Below are 17,473 nucleotides of genomic sequence, written 5' to 3' on the forward strand. Positions count from 1 at the left end.
CACACGAGAGAACATTTCACAATTAATATAATGTTGCCAGCCAGCAATATCGATAACATTTCTATAATGTCTATTCATGTCGATGTGGAAAGTAGCCAGCATGAATAGCTGGGGAATTGGAAACCCTGGTGAAGTGTGTCACAAATGGCACTCTATTCCAATTTTAGTGCACTCCTTTTGACCACTGCCCCATAGGGCTCTGGTAAAAAGTAGTGCACTGTAAAGGGAATAGGGTGCCATTTGGGATGAGAGTCAGTTGGGAGAGGACCATTACTTTAATGCACTTCACAACGGGGAATAAAGGAAAGGTAATTTCACATGGGGTTTATCTCAGGAAGGACTCTCTCCTTGTGTTGAATTATTTATTTTCTCTGAAAGAAAGAGAAAGAGATGAGCACTGTTTTGTTCTGGGCAATGGGAAGTGGACAAATTGTAGTGTGTTGTTGTAACGTGCTGAAGGATCCAAACCCATCTAGTTATCCTCTATATGTCCTTGAAAACATGTAGCAGAACTTTGAGTCATGCTTGGGATTAGGAAAATATTTTTAAAAAGAAAAACATAAAGTAGATGATGTCATCTTACTCTAGGCCCAGGTTTAGTCCCACCCACCTAAAATTGCGGTGCTCACTTGATGTGATCGTGAAGTTTCCTGTCCGGTTTTAATTGGGTCCTGACTGTGCATTGGATAGCATTTTTCACTAGGTCTCAGAGCATTGCACTGCAAAGGAATTAACTGATGCCTGCACAACCACCAATTTGTAGCACACACGGGGTAATTCAGAGCAGCCAATTTGTACTCGGGCATTCCTCATCAAACATACTGTCATATATACAGTATGTTTGGTGGAGAGATAGAGTCACGTTGGACCAGGGGATTTCTCTTCATGCCTTCTGTCAATCAATGGCTCAACAACAACGGCTGTGGTTTGGCATAGCTGGTTTTCTATAGGAGTTATTTGCTTTATAGAACCTAACCTTTACGTACCCATGTTTCCTCTTATGTCTCTGAGTCATGTCAGAGCATCACCATTGTGTACATAGAAGAGCAGACCAGAGTAGAACAGAGCTGCAGAGATGGCCTGCTGAAGGCCACTGTCCCCAAAACAGAAGAGCACTTTCCTGTCCACAGCTTTTCTATTTTCCTCTTATATGCCTGGGTCAATTGAGAACGCCACCATTTCTGTTAAGAGCAGGACAGACTCCGAGCTGCAGCCATCCCCTGAAGGCCAATGTCCTGTTCTGTCCCTACTGTTCATTATGCCATCTTCTACAACAGGTTGGTCAAAACAACAATTGTGATTGGTTGAGCCGTGTTTTAAGCCGTACAAAAAAACCTGTTTAGCATGGGTAAGCCTGTAACATAAAAATGGGCATTGTTTAGCATGCCCTCTCGTGTACAATTGCTTCAATTTACGGAAGTAATTTTATGAAGAAAACACTCTGCTCATTCTAGCTAAACCACCCATGAAGCAATGAACTCATAACCAATACGCTTTATTCTAGCAATTATTCACTATAGCCAGGGGAGGTTTAGATGGAAGGCGACAGAGATATGTAGTTGGTGTTTTGGTGAGATGCCAAATTTGAAATTGTTTCTTGGTTATTGTAAGGGTCAATACTTTTAATGGGCACATTTTAAATGTTGCAGAATTCGATGGGTTTTCCCATTAAAAGTATTGCCCCTTACAATAACCAAGAAACTATTTCAAATTTGTCTAAATAAATCAACTGGAAGTAAAGAACGATATTAACAGTACTGTACTGCAAGGTTATTGTAGTTTTGAGTTTTTTATAACTTTTTATTTCTATTCGATTTTAATTTGTAATCCAGTTTAGTTTCAGTTACTTTTAAAACCTGATCGGCTAGCTTTTTAAAGTTTTATTTGTATAAAAGTATTTCCATTTCATTTGTACATTATTTTGTTTCAGTTTTAGTTTTAGTGTTAAAGCAAGTTTTTTGGGGATGTCACTTCTTGCAACTGGGGGGCAGTAATACATACGATGATGGGTCAGGTCATAGGTTAGGTCAAATTTAAATTATGACCTATGTTGAAAGGAAACTCTCGCCCATGTTTAAACCAATCCAATGTGTTTTACTTTAGTGGAACATGTAAGAAGAATCAAGTTAGCTACATAGCAATTTTTTCCCTGTTAGCTAGTGATCCACAAGTTAGGAATATTTGAAACATTGCCATCTCCTGGGCACATTTACCCACCAGATTCAGTAGCTAAGAAAAAGCTTGAGTGTGTATGTAAAAAATATTTTTTACTAAATATATGTTTCATAATTTGTTTTCGCTGTACAGTATAATAATATGTGTTGCTAATAGTGGAACAAACCACATTAACACAATGTATTGCCCCACTCCAATCACCTACAATCCTACTCGACAAATACATATTACAGTAAGGGTCTAAATGAGAGTCTACATGTAAGTGAAGAATTGGTAGCTGGGTCTGACTTCTTGATTGCTGTCCGGTCTGCTGCAGTTTTGCCTCCACTCGCTTATTCAGCAAATGGCTCCCTAATGCTGGGTTAAAGGCGCTGGGTAAATATTGGACAGAACACACACTGAGTTATTTTGAAACAGCCAGTTGGGAAGAATGAATAACCCAACATGTTGGGATTTCCCAAACATGGGTTAGTTTAACCATCAGTTGGGTGTTTTATTATTTTCATGCTGGGTTGACCTAGCAGCTGGGTCTTTTTTTATGTAATCCTTAGTGTTATTTTCAGGAGGCGTGGCTTATTAGGCATGTGGCTTTCAGATGGAACGTATTGGCTGCCCGTTAGATTAAATGCCATTCCTTTTCATCATGTTAATTTCACATACTGACAATGTAATGGTTCCTTAATTTTTGCATTGTACACATTCTTCTGGAATGTTAGGATTATTTATTACATATTATAATGAGATGATATCTATCCCAAAAATTGGATTTGCATTGAGTTTCAGGAAACTCATACAATCCTATAAGCCTCACTGAAACTACATGTGTTCAACCTTGACATGTCATAACTATACAACAGAACAGATGTACAGGAATGACATTTACTCTCACGGGTGGTTAAAAAGAACTACCTGAAAGCCACGCCCCAACTGATGCCACGCCTCCAGTATTCTAATCTGGCCTGGTGATAGCTAAATAACCCAGCAACCCAACTAAGTGATCCAACTGGCTGGGTAAAATAACCCAACATTGTGATCTTTCCAATAATTACCCAAATTGGGTTGTTTTTAACCCAGCATTTTTTAGAGTGTAGGGTACCATTTGGATGCAGGTCATGTTAACTTAGCTCTCTGTAAATGCAGAGTAATGGCTGTTCGGGTGTATTCAGTATTCACTCTGTTCTGGAAAGCTCTCTGTGGGTGTTGTGTTATTTTTGATGCAGAGGTATTTTCTGGTGATGCGCTGCAGGGAAGCAGGCAGCCCTCATCCTTTCTCTACCCCCCCCCTCTCTCTCTCTTGTTCCAAGGCTGTAGGGACAGAGAGCTAATGGCTCCAGATGTAAGGAAAGCCTCCCAGCTGCACTCAAACTCCCAGCTGTCCTTCTCTTTCTCTCCCTTCTGCTTCCACTCCACCACTGCTACGTGTAATCAAAGGTAGTGCTTTATAGGGAGCCATTTGGGACACAACCTGTGTGTGTTGACTGTGGTGTGAAGAGATCTGTCTGCTATCACACCCAATCCCTAAGGTACCTCTACAAGGTGTGTGTGTGTGTGTGTGTGTGTGTGTGTGTGTGTGTGTGTGTGTGTGTGTGTGTGTGTGTGTGTGTGTGTGTGTGTGTGTGTGTGTGTGTGTGTGTGTGTGTGTGTGTGTGTGTGTGTGTGTGTGTGTGTGTGTGTGTGTGTGTGTGTGTGTGTGTGTGTGTGTGTGTGTGTGACTCCAACACAGTGAGTACAGTAGCTACACCTCTTTCCCACTGCATAATGATACTACACTAGACTGAGCAGAGCTACCATTGTCCTAGATAATGTCCTAAGATGCGTCCTCTCCGCAGGGAGCACAAAACACAATGTTTCCTTGCCTCATTTGGTTTTATTGCCTGGCTCTTGCTATAACAACTTCTCTAGATGCACTGCATGCCAATGGAACAGTCTGTCTGCCTCCTGGCTCCTGTAGAAGATACAGTAAGCCATTTAACAGATGGTTCTATCCAAAGTGACTTACAGTATAGTTAGTGCATACTGTACATTGTTAGAACCATAAAGCTTTCTAAACATTAATAATTTTTAGTACATGTGACTGTGATCCCTGCGGGAATTGAACCCATACCATTGGCGTTGTTTGTGCTACAGGCTTACCAACTGAGCAATACAGGATTGTGAACGCATGCAGCTTGGGCTATTGTACTGTCTGTTTATACTACACCCCCATGAGTTCAGGTTCAAAGGTCATTGGCTGTGTGTACTCTGGAACAAGAAGTGTACAACTCTGCCCAGGCCAACCCTGAGGGGTCCTCAGACAGCAGTGTGTGTTTTAGGCTGGCAGTCATATTGGGGAGCTTTTATGTTGATCCATTCCGTTTGGTCGTTGTGGATGTGCTAGAGATCCGCCTGATCTTTACAAAATCCAGATTATCTCTCGACTTTTCCATCTGTCTGATTTATATATTCTAAAGAAGGGATTATTATGTTGGGTGCCACTGTACTTTGGAATAGTTTGTGTGTAGCTAGCAATTAAAATGTGGAGAGGGAGTTGAATTGTATTCTATTCCTAATATGTGGAATTGACACCAAATCCTCCAAATCTGGCTGCCATTTTAACAAACATATGCCTTGCACCAAGCATCTGCCACTAATGCAATCAGTTAGACAGCTTAACTCTGACTTCTGATAAAGGCTACACTACTGACTGAATCCAGACAGATACTCCCCAGAAATACAGGATCGATAAATGGCGTTTTACTGAGAAGGTGAATCGTGTTTAAGCTCAAATTGAATCTATTTATGATTAAATGGTGATCATATGATTAGGTATTTATTACTTTGGAGACAGCGGCCCGTGTGCACTCAATATGCATGGCGAGCTCACAAACCCCTTACACAGATCTGAACACATAATGTGTTATGAAACATTGTAGGCATGGTCAATTGTTTACCTTCAATATGTACACAGTATTCTTCTCCCCTTTAACTGGACGTGGCACATCCTTGAAGAATGTATATAGGAGGCAAAACGTTCCTATCCCACCTCTCTCTCTCTCTATCTCCTCTCTCAGCTCTCTCTATCTCATCTCTCTCTCTATCTCTCTCAATTTCAATTAAATTTGCTTTATTGGCATGACGTAACAATGTACATATTGCCAAAGCTTACTTTGGATATTTACAATATGAAAATAATCAGAATCAAAATTGTCAACGGGACAACAGTAACAACAATAACCAAGGGTCAAAATAACCATACATTGAACAATAACATTAAGCATACTGTAGAGGACATGTGCAGGTTGATTGGTCTGTCAGACACTTATGGCAGGCAGCAATGTAGTGCGCTGCCAACCCACAGCTCTCTGAGTCCTCCCTCAACAGGACGGGTAGCCTACTCTCATCAGAGAAGTCTTTGAAACCTTGAATAAGGGTCTCTAATTGTTTTATATTTTTGACATTTTTTCAGGAAATGCAGCTCTGTCTCAGGTTCTGCTGTTGTGCGGTGGTTGCACAGCCTTTCCTCTACTGGGAGCCAGGTTTTCCTGTGTCTACCCTTCTCAATGGCAAGGCTGTGCTCACTGAGCCTGTACTTTGTCAAGGTTTTTCTAAGGTTTTCAGTAACTATGGTCAAATAGTTTGCCATGGTGTACTGTCGATTGAGGGCCAGATACCATTGCATTTTGCTTTGTGCTTGTGCTTGTGTTTCCCAATAAGCAATGTAGTTTTGTTTTGATTGTGTTGTAATTTGTTTTATTATGATTGATTGGATGTTCTGGTCCTGAGGCTTCAGTGTGTCAGTAGAACAGGTTAGTGAACTCAGCCCCAGGACCAGCTGGATGAGGTGACTCTTTTCTTTGCTCAGCTCTTGGCATTGCAGAGCTTGGTAATGATATGAGGGGGTCACTGTATTTAGATGTTTCCAAAGCTTAATTGCTCTTTTTTAAGTTTTTATTATTAGTGGATATTGGACTAATTCTGCCCTGCATGCATTGTTTGTGGACATGTAGGAGAATCTTACAGAACTCTGCATGCAGGGTTTCAATGTGGTGTTTGTCCCATTTGGTGAAATCTTGTTTTGCAAGTGGACCCCACACCTCGTTGTCATGAATTGCAATTGGTTCAATGATACATTTAATTAGTTTTAGCCAAATTGTAATAGGTATTTCAATTTGAATTTGTTTTTTAATGGCGTAGAATGCCCTGTGTGCGTTCTCTCTCAGTTCATTCGCTGCCTCATTAAGGTGTCCAGTTGATCTTTTTTTTAAACCTAAGTAATTGTAGTGTGTGCAGTACTCTATATATTTTGTACCAATTGATAACTTTGGTCTAATTCCCTGAGATCTGGATCTTCTCTGGAAAGTAATTATTTTAGTATTTTTGGGGTTTACTGCCAGGGCCCAGGTCTGGCAGTACTGCTCTAGCAGGTCCAGGCTCTGCTGTAGGCCATGTGCTGTGGGTGACAGCAGGCATAGGTCATCTGCGAAGAGTAAGGATTTAACCTCTGAATTGTGGAGACTAACACTAGGGCCTGAGGACGTTTCTAGAATAGTGGCCAATTCGTTGATGTAAATATTGAAGAGTGCAGGGCTCAGATTGCAACCCTGGCGAAGGCCCCGCCCCTTCTTAAAGAATTCTGTTATTATCTTGCCAATTTTAATGCTGCACGCATTGCCAGTATACATTGATTTAATTATATCATATGTTTTACCACCTACACCACTTTCAATAACGTTGTAAAACAGTCCTGTATGCTTTTTGGAAGTCGATAAAGCACACGTATATTTTGGTATTATTTTGTTGGACATGTTTATCTATCAGGGTGTAAATATGATCTGTCGTGTGATGTTTTGGTATAAATACAATTTGGCTTTTACTCAAGACATTGTGTTTATTAAGGAAGTTTAGAACTCTTACATTTATAATACTACAGAAAACCTTCCCCAGGTTACTGTTCACACAAATTCCTCTGTAATTGTTAGGGTCAAATTTGTCTTCGTTCTTAAAAATTGGGGTTATGAGTCCTTGAGTCCAGATGTCAGGGAAATAACTTCTACTGCCTCAGAAACCCGGATCCGGGAGCACCCCCCACCCCCCCACCAGTAAAAAAAATGAATAGCATAGCTAGCATAGCGTCACAAGTAAATAGTAGCATCTAAATATCATTCAATCACAAGTCCAAGATACCAGATGAAAGATCCACTTCTTGTGAATCCAGCAATAATTTCTGATTTGTAAAATGTTTTACAGGGAAGACACAATATGTAAATCTATTAGCTAACCACGTTAGCAAAAGACACCATTTTTCTTTGTCCACCATTTTTTCTCTCCACCAGTAGCTATCACCAATTCGGCCAAATAAAGATATTGATAGCCACTAACCAAGAAAAAACCTCATCAGATGACAGTCTGATAACATATTTATTGTATAGGATAGGTTTTGTTAGAAAAATGTGCATATTTCAGGTAGAACTCATAGTTTACAATTGCACCCACCATCACAACTCGACTAGAATAAATACAGAGAGCAACGTGTATTACCAATTTACTCATCATAAAACATTTCATAAAAATAGACAAAGCATAGCAATGGAAAGACACAGATCTTGTGAATTCAGACAATATTTCAGATTTTCTAAGCGTTTTACAGCGAAAACACAATAAATCGTTATATTAGCATACCAAATGTGCAAACGTTACCCCAGCATGAATTCAAGGCAACGGGAGCGATAACGTTATCATCACCAAAATATATTAATTTTTTCACTAACCTTCTCAGAATTCTTCCGATGACACTCCTGTAACATCATATTACAACATACATATAGAGTTTGTTCGAAAATGTGCATATTTAGCCACAAAAAAACGTGGTTATACAATGAGAATAGTAGCAAAACTGGCCTGAAAATGTCGGGCGCCATCTTTGAGAGTGATCTAGTCTAATCGATAACTAATCATAAACTTGACTCAAAAATACAGGGTTGACAGGAATCGAAAGACAAATTAGTTCTTAATGCAATCGCTGAATTACATTTCTAAAATTATCCTTACTGTGCAATACCGGGTCCGCCAAAGCGAAGCTACACAAAACAAAATGGCGATATATGCGTTTAACATTTTTCAACAGAACAGCGATTTATCATCATAAATAGTTCTTACTATAAGCTGTTCTTCCATCAGAATCTTGGGCAATGTATCCTTTCTCCGGTCTAATCGTCTTTTGGTCGAAAGATGTCCTCTTGTCCCGTCGAAATGGCCACTAACGTTCGGTATGTACAGGAAACGTGCCCAGCTCATGGAAGGGCGTCACAAATAAATGCCTCAAAATCGCACTAAACGGATATAAATTGCTATAAAACGGTTTAAATTAACTACCTTATGATGTTTTTAACACCTATAACGAGTAAAAACATGACCGGCAATATATTACTGGCTAAACCAAGGCTTGGAAAGAGGCCAGTCCAACGTCCATCGCGCGTCGAGCGCAGGGTCCAAAAGAAAGCTACTTCCGGTCTTTGGTGTTTTATACAGGCCCTGATTGCGCAATCGACTCCATTCAAATTGTCACCACTTACTGACATCTAGAGGAAGGCGTAGGCAGTGTTTGTATCCTCATAGCATTCACAGGGACATTAAAACTGACCTGGGACCAGAGGCCAAGATTTCTGAAATCTCACTCCCTGTCAGGAAAAGTGCTGTAGATAGAGTTCTGTTCCACTCAGAGACATAATTCCAATGTTTATAGAAACTAGAGAGTGTTTTCTATCCAATAATAACAATAATATGCATATTGTACGAGCAAGAATTGAGTACTAGGCAGTTTAATTTGGCAATGTCAACAAACAAAAAAAGTGCTAACAGCTCCCCCTATTGACAAAAGGATAACCTACACTCAGGATCAAATTAAACCGTTTTAATATAGCCAATTGAAATGTTGCACTAGTGAGTTTGAGCATCTCATTTAGGATGCCATCAGGTCTGCATGCTTTTTTAAATTTGAGGGCCTGAAGTTTCTTATAGAGCTCCTGGTCAGTACTTGGGGAGTCCAATGGATTTTGATTGTCCTTTATAGCTTTTTCTAATCCATTCAACTTCTCATGAATTTGGCATTGCTCTGCGTTTGTGTCAATTTGAAAGGTGTTGTAGAGTGTTTTAAAATGGGTTGTCCATATGTCACCACTTTGTATCGCTAATTCCTATTGTTTAATTTATTTATTTTTGTCCAATTTTGCCAGACGTTGTTTGTGTTTATGGACTCCTCAAATAGTGTCAGCTTTCTTGCTGTTGTACTGTGCTTTTTTGGTTCTGAGTGTATGTTTATAGAGTTTTAAAGTCTCACAGTAATGAAGGGGTAATTCATCATTATTTGTGCCTCCGTGCTTTTGGTTGGATAGTGTTCTAACTTTTTTCCTTACAATTTTACAATCTGCATCAAACCAGTTGTCATCTGTGGTCTTTTTTTTGTTTTGTTTTTTTATCAATTTCAGTTGTGCTTCTTTTGCCGTTTGCCTGAATATATAGTTGATGTTTTTACTGCTAGATGGATGCCTTCTTTACTATAAGTGAATGTGGTATCGAAAGTTATCTAAGTTGTTTGGATATTTTGGTTCCAGGTTGCTTTTTGGTATTCTTCTGTGCTGTTTTGGCCCATCTGTATGAATTGCTGATGTTGTACAGCTTACTGGGCTGTGAATGTGTGGTTGTTTCCATGTCTGTTCTTTTGAGGAACAACGTAATTTGGCTCTTTCTCTCTCTTTCTATCTCCTCTCTCAGCTCTCTCTATCTCCTCTTTCTCCTCTCTCTTGCTCTCTCTCTCAGCTTTCTCTCTCTCTCTCTCCTCCCTCTCTCGATCTCCTCTCTCTGTCACTCTCTCTCTCTTTCTCTCAAATCTTTCTCACCTACCTTTCTCTCTCTCTCTCTCAGCTCTCTGTATCTCCTCTCTCTCTCTCTCTCATCTACTCTCTCTCTATCTCTCTCTCACACCTCTTTCCCTCTCTCTCTCTCTCTCTCTCTCTCTAGAATTGTTAATCACCCCCCACCTGCATTCAGAATGACTGCCGGTTAGGGAAGATTGAATACCGACACTACCTCAATCATCAAAACAGGAACAACCAACTACTAACAGATTGGATTAGTTTAGAAAACGGTATGTTATTTATCTTTGCGTAGCATAAAATGTATCAACCAAACAATGCAAAAACAACAGATATAACAGTAAAACAAACAATTCAGAAAATATCCCTGCAATAAAAACGTTATTGGTAGAACCCTATCCCTACACGAAGAACCTCTTTGGAACCCTTTTTTGTAAGAGTGTATCTCTTCTCTCACCTCTCTCTCTCGTTCTCCCTCTTTCTAAAAAAAGAAGACATTCAGCATAGTCACAGGGTCACATGTGAATGTGGTGGAGAGAGAATGCACAGCTGTCAGTCATATAAGCGTGGGGCTGAAGGAGAGGGAAAGCAGAGCACGTTTTACAAGCTAAGCACGTTTTACATTTAGAATGTCATGACCTAGGGTCAGGCTGTTGTGACCATACGAAATAAATAGCTAAATAATGGTGTGAACTCAACCTCTGTCCCCCACCGCATCCCTCAGATTGAGAACCTACGTCACCACCGCTGTGACTCTCTCTTCTCTCCCTCTGTCCCTCTCTCTCTCTTGCTTGCTCACACTCTTTCTCTCTCTCGCTCTTCATGTCTTTCTCTGCTCCTCTTTTCCTCTTACATTGTATTTTAAAGGGAAACCTTGTCCTCCTGAATACTGCCCCCTCCCATCCCCGGTCACATCACCTTCCTTCTCTTTCTATACAACCTAAACGGACCACTCCTAGACAGCCATTTTGAAGTTGTTGTTGTTGTTGTGACACTGTGCCAGTCGAAAAATATTGATTCAACCCTGCAGATGTTTTTATTTGAGGACAGATATAAGAGTGGAGGTAGCTGGCAGACCGACAGACAGTGGTATATCTATCCTGTCCCTTAGTCTGCAACTCTCCCCCAGAGACTGGGCTGTGTTCTTGTTTCTTTTAGCCATGGAGGCGGACGTGTAAAACTCGGTTCCCCAGCGGAATTACACACTTTTGCCCATGGTGGTGGACAAGCAAATGAGCAAATCAAATTTTATTGGTCACATACACATGGTTAGCAGATGTTAATGCGAGTGTAGCGAAATGCTTGTGCTTCTAGTTCCGACCGTGCAGTAATATATAAATATATGGATGAGCGATGGCCGAACAGCATAGGCAAGATGCAGTAGATGATAAAGAGCACAGTATATACATATGAGATGAGTAATGTAGGGTATGTAAACATTATATAAAGTGGCATTGTTTAAAGTGACTAGTGATACATTTATTACATCCCATTTTTAATTACCACCATAGAGCATGCTTAAGTCATGGTATTACTGTAGTTCTCTCAGTTTATCCAAAGAGATTGTCACTTTCTCAATTAGATTAAGATGAAACAATTCACAGTCGAACAGAAGGCATATATCTCTCATTATATGAGCCTCGAGAAGGCAAGAGAGAGAGCGCTGTGGCTGCGTTATCAGCATGGCTGTGTCTAAGGAGGGTGTAATTCTTTCTTCCACTGTATTGTCTGTGTGTGTGTTGTGCAATAGCATATCCCTCCTTATGGATACCACTCACTGTGCTGTATACACACAGCACCCTATTAGAGACAACGGTTAGATATGGAGTGTTGTCTATGATGATGATGATGGCGGGGATATGAATTATATTTAACTTCATGGGATTTGTCATAGCTCTAGCATGGTGGGTTTAGGGCTTAGCATAGTTCCAATGGACAGTATGACATAAAGTATATGTGTGCCTCTTGGTTAAACAATGTGAGTTAAACTAGTATTGACAGCCATTGTTAATGGAGCCAATTTACCCACAATAAATAGTTTACAAACTTGCCGTGTCTGAATACCCATACTTGCGCGCTAAATAATAGGCTGTTTGAGTGTGCGAAAAAATAATGGTTAATAGTATGCACCATTTCAAAAATATTGTATACCTTAAATTCATGGATGTCATAATCTTTTTTGGCTTTGACAACGGCTGTTCAATTAGATATGGGGATGCGCTATCGAAAATAAAAAATAAAAATACGGGAAAGAACACATGCATGACGCATTGTCAGTATGCGAAAATGTAGTATTTTAATTTTTGAAAATCGAGTATGGTTTAAATGCCTGGATGTTATACTAATTTCAGCTCTTCAGATGAAGTAGAATTCAATGCACACTTTTCCACAATGCTTTGGAAGAGGTGGGCTGTGAGTGATAAGGCCTAGTTCTCCCCAAGCAGCCAAACAACAAAGCCAGGCTATATAATTGGGAAGATGCCGAATAGCGAATCTTCTATATGCAACCGATGTGAAATAGCTAGCTCGTTAGCGGGGTGCGCGCTAATAGCGTTTCAATCGGTGACGTCACTCGCTCTGAGACTTTGAAGTAGTTGTTCCCCTTGCTCTGGAAGGGCCGCGGCTTTTGTGGAGTGATAGGTAACGATGCTTCAGGGGTGGCTATTGTCGATGTGTGCAGAGGGTCCCTGGCTCGAGCCCAGGTAGGGGCGAGAAGCTATACTGTTACATATGGTGGTGTACAAATGTAGGCTAAGTTAGTTTTGTTCTCCTTAAAATGATCCCAAGTATTGCATCGTAGGCTACATCTTTGAAAAAACAAGTATTTTTCTATCCAAAGTGGATTTCTGTTTTCTCATGGCAGAGTGTTTCTAGTTCTCTTAGCCTTCGTCAGAGCTTTTCAAGAAAATACTAAACCATATTTTATTTCTGAATGTATCGGCACTGGGGATTCGGGATGTGGCTGCGTTATTGATGTCATGTTAATCAGGCCTTTTGATTTGAACATATGGAATGTTTTAGTTTTGCAGTCTAGGCTACCTATTTAGTTATCTAATTTATGGATCAAGCAGCAGTCATTTTGATGTCATTATGGTCCAGCGGTTCTGAATTTGCGATGCACCCGACTGTCCACGTTTTTCTGTGCAATAGCCTTTTGATTTGAACATTTGAAAAGTTTTGGTGTATGTCCTAGGCTATTTGATTGAATTTATATATGTTACAGCTCTTTGGTTTCACTAATAAGTACAGTGGCTTCGGAAAGTATTCAGACCCCTTGACTTTTTACACATTTTGTTACGTTACAGCCTTATTCTCAAATTGATTTTTTTTTTAATCCGCTGCAATCTACACACAGTACCCCATAATGACAAAGCAAATGTATTAAATATAAAAACAGAAATACCTTAAGTATTCAGACCCTTTGCTATGAGACTCGAAATTGAGCTCAGGTGCATCCTGTTTCCATTGATCATCCTTGAGATGTTTCTACAACTTGATTGTAGTCCACCTGTGGTAAAGTCAATTGATTGGACAAGAAAAACAATGACTTTTCTAAGTGACCCCAAACTTTTTAACTGTAGTGTATATATAATTTATAAATCCAAAAATTGATGTAGCATCTACAGATAGCCCCTTTAAGTCTATCAAAACTGTGTGAGTTTAAGCATGTGTCCATTAGGCCTATGGATTTTTTTTATCATTATGATTTAGATTGAGCAATAAAAAATCCACTTTCATTCCCTAGGCTTGGATCTGCACTATGCAGCTGTTGCAAGAGTGCATTTTTCACTGGCTGTCCACTGGTTTCAAAAACAATGATTGATAGGCAGCTTAAACTTGTTGAATTGAACCATCATTGGGTTCAAATACACATGTAGATTTGTAAACAGCCACCAACAACAACCTCAATCCGTGAGGCGCAAATAGCTTAATGAGAGAGCAGCAGTGTGATTCACATCAATGCGCTAAGTAGATATCAATAATAAGTGATATCTGTATTGCCGCCGTAGGCTACACCACTGCTGTCATCCTTACCTCCAAGCGTTTATTCAAGTTGGATAATATTTGGATGCCAACAGCAGTCGCACAATTGGAAGAAATAGCTTGGACTGTAGCCTACAAAAGCCTACTCCTGCTCTTTTCCCGTGATCCATCAAACACATTCGGTGTGTCATCATAGTGGTCTCTGACTTGGAACAAACTTAAACTTGCACCTTTTTTCAATGCTGATTTGAATGTCCTTGAGTAAACAGAGAAGTATCAAAGATTTTGTTGCTCGCAAACATCCTTTCTGAATGTAAAAGTAATACTCAAAGTAATCATCTAGTTTTTCAAAAGTATCTGTAATCTAATTACAATATTTTAGCTGGTAATATAGCGGATTACAGTTACTGTTTTTTTGGAATCCGTTACTCCCCAACCGTGCTCCATTCCTATTCTATTCAGAGTTTAGAAAAATGTATCAAATTGGACATGTATGAATTTGGAAGAATCCACCCACACTCGGCCCCGTCCAACCTACTCAGCCTGTCAGGAGCCGCTACTGTGTTGCGGTTGTGGTACACTGCATACTTTTTACTAAACGGTACGTGCTAAATAGAATGCGACGATGAGTACATAATATGTAGTTTAAGTATGTAGTATGCTATTATGGGTTTCGGATATTGCCACTGTTTTCAGCTGTATCCACTTAAAGTGAGAACATGTGCTATGTGCTTTGAATGACTCAACTCACAATATTGTTTCACGTGTGTGTGTGTGTGTGTGTGTGTGTGTGTGTGTGTGTGTGTGTGTGTGTGTGTGTGTGTGTGTGTGTGTGTGTGTGTGTGTGTGTGTGTGTGTGTGTGTGTGTGTGTGTGTGTGTGTGTGTGTGTGTGTGTGTGTGTGTGTGTGTGTGTGTGTGTGTGTGTGTGTGTGTGTGTGCTCCTAGCAGTAGATGCATTATGCAGAGCTATGCCTGCCCTTGGCCTGTTTTCAGAGAGCAGGAGGGCTGTGTACTGTATGTCAGTGTCTCTGTGTTAGGGTGCATTTACAGAAAGCGTCCCAAATGGCACCATATTCCCTTAATAGTGCACTACTTTGATCAGAGCCCATTGGGGTCTCGTCAAAAGTACTGAATTATTAAGGGAATAGGGTTACACTTATGACACAGCCACAGTATTTGTAGGATGAGGAAGGGGCACAGAGGGTAAATAAAATGTGATGTGTGGGCGCTAGATGTAGGGAGTAGTGAGACATAGCCGACAGCAGTGTAATTACCACCCTTCTTTCTCTCTTTTTCCCCTCCCGCCATCCCTCCCTTTTATCCTGCCCCAAAAGATCCTCCTGGCGTCAGCGTTTCTCCTAAACTGAGCGCTTATGTCACCGCTGTAACTCTGACAGAGACCCTAAGTGAGCGTTGAGCTCTCCTCACCGCTCTGTGCTGTCCTGTGATGATGTAATGGCGACCATGTTCCGCTCTGTAGACTTTACGTTCCAAATGCCACCCCTTTCCCTACTTAGTGCAAAACCTTTGACCAGGGCCTATAGGGCACCCTATCTCCTATGTGTGGCGCAAAGGTAATGCACTATAAAGGGAATAGGCTGCCATTTGGGACACACCCTGAGATGATACCATAGCAGGCTCCTGTCCCTGCCATTATTGTTCCTCTCCTGTGGTTTGTGGTCTGTGGCTGCTCTTCATACAACACATCCCACAAGGTATTATGTGAGAGACCCAGCTGGGCCACCCAGAGGCATTCACACACACACACACACACACACACACACACACACACACACACACACACACACACACACACACACACACACACACACACACACACACACACACACACACACACACACACACACACACACACACACACACACACACACACACACACACACACACACGCTAGAGAACAACAAGCAGAATACTACACACTCATTCAAAAAAAAAATAACTAAATAAGGTTCTTGAGAGTGATGTCATTTGGGAACCATTTTAGGGTCTCTAAAGAACCATGAATGGGATGGTTCTTTGAATAACCATACAAAAATCCCAAACCAGAAATGTTTTAAGACAATACAAGACATACATTATTTCAAAAGGCCTTCTTTTGAGGGTCTAGATTTACCCTAATATAGTGGCCTGAAACTCATAGTTTACAGGCCCCATCCGGCCTGCAAGTCACATTAGGAACACCTTTCTAGTATTGAGTCGCATCCTCTTTTGCCCTCAGATCAGCCTCAATTTGTCGGAGCATGGAATCTACAAGATGTCGAGCATGAAAAACCCAGTAGCGTTGCAGTTCTTGACACACTCCAACTTGTGTGCTTGCACCTACTGCCATACCCTGTTCAAAGGCCCTTAAATATTTTGTCTTGCCCATTCACCCTCTGAATGGCACATACACAATCCATGTCTCAATTGTCTCAAGGCTTTAAAAATATTTTATTTACCTGTATCCTCCCCTTCATCTACACTGATTGAAGTGGATTTAACTGGTGACATTAATAAGGGATCATTGCATTCATCTGGTCAATTTTTGTCATGGAAAGAGCAGATGTTCCAAATAATTTGTACATTCAGTGTAGCTGGCAAGCAAATCAAACAATATTTGGATGTAGCCATTTAGCTTATCCCCTGAAAGTTAGCTTGTTAACTAGCCATATTGACGTGATCTGTTATTAGCTAGCTAGCTAATTTGACGAGGTCCATCAATCAATGTAGCGTAGCTATCATGTCTGTCAGCTGCAATTGTGATTGTTTAACACTCTTAAAAACAATGTTGAAAAGGGGACAATGTAAGCTAACTTCTCTAGGTAGGCCTACGAAAAAAGCACATTTGGTCTACTTGCTACTATGTTTAGTCAACTGTACAACATTTCTACAAGTAGCTTGCGAAGTTAACATTATCAGTTAACAGTACATCGGCAAATGTGCCCTTCTGCTGCTTGACAGGCAGAGCCCACAAAGGATGGGAAATTAACTTTAACCAATCATACTTTTCAGGTATAGTTCACTTTTATTTTACATCACTCAAATATCCAATTAATGGTGGCCAATATTGAGATATTGTCAGGCTACCCTTATCTATCTGAAATTACATGATCAATTGATGTTTACTGATCATGAAAAGCATGCAGTTACGTGCTGTATAACTCTGATGATAGCACTAAATATGTGATATTTCTTGTCCATGGAATAATCAGAAATGTGTAGTTCTGATTACGCTCTTTAAAATGTGATTATATTACAATCAAATTACGCAGTTGTCAATGGTTTTAGCAGAGCTGGGGGTATCCCTGCCCCCCAGCAGGCAAATTGAACGCTCAACCTCCGCTTTGAATGACTCCCAGGGTTGGGAACAGTACTATATGAGACTACCTTAAACATCTAAACTTGAACAACCATTTCAGTAACGGGTGAAAAAAGTCCAATTAACAGATGGCATTGTTTTGAA

The 17,473-nt window shown here is 40.4% G+C and overlaps 1 protein-coding gene across 18 annotated transcripts in view; it reads left to right on the plus strand.

Moving 5' to 3' along the window:
• Positions 1-17,473, plus strand: part of LOC139578647 (receptor-type tyrosine-protein phosphatase F-like) — a 432,132-nt gene that overhangs the window by 192,636 nt on the left and 222,023 nt on the right. The window lies entirely within an intron of this gene.

The sequence above is a fragment of the Salvelinus alpinus genome, chromosome 6, assembly GCF_045679555.1.
Source record: "Salvelinus alpinus chromosome 6, SLU_Salpinus.1, whole genome shotgun sequence".
NCBI lineage: Eukaryota > Metazoa > Chordata > Actinopteri > Salmoniformes > Salmonidae > Salvelinus > Salvelinus alpinus.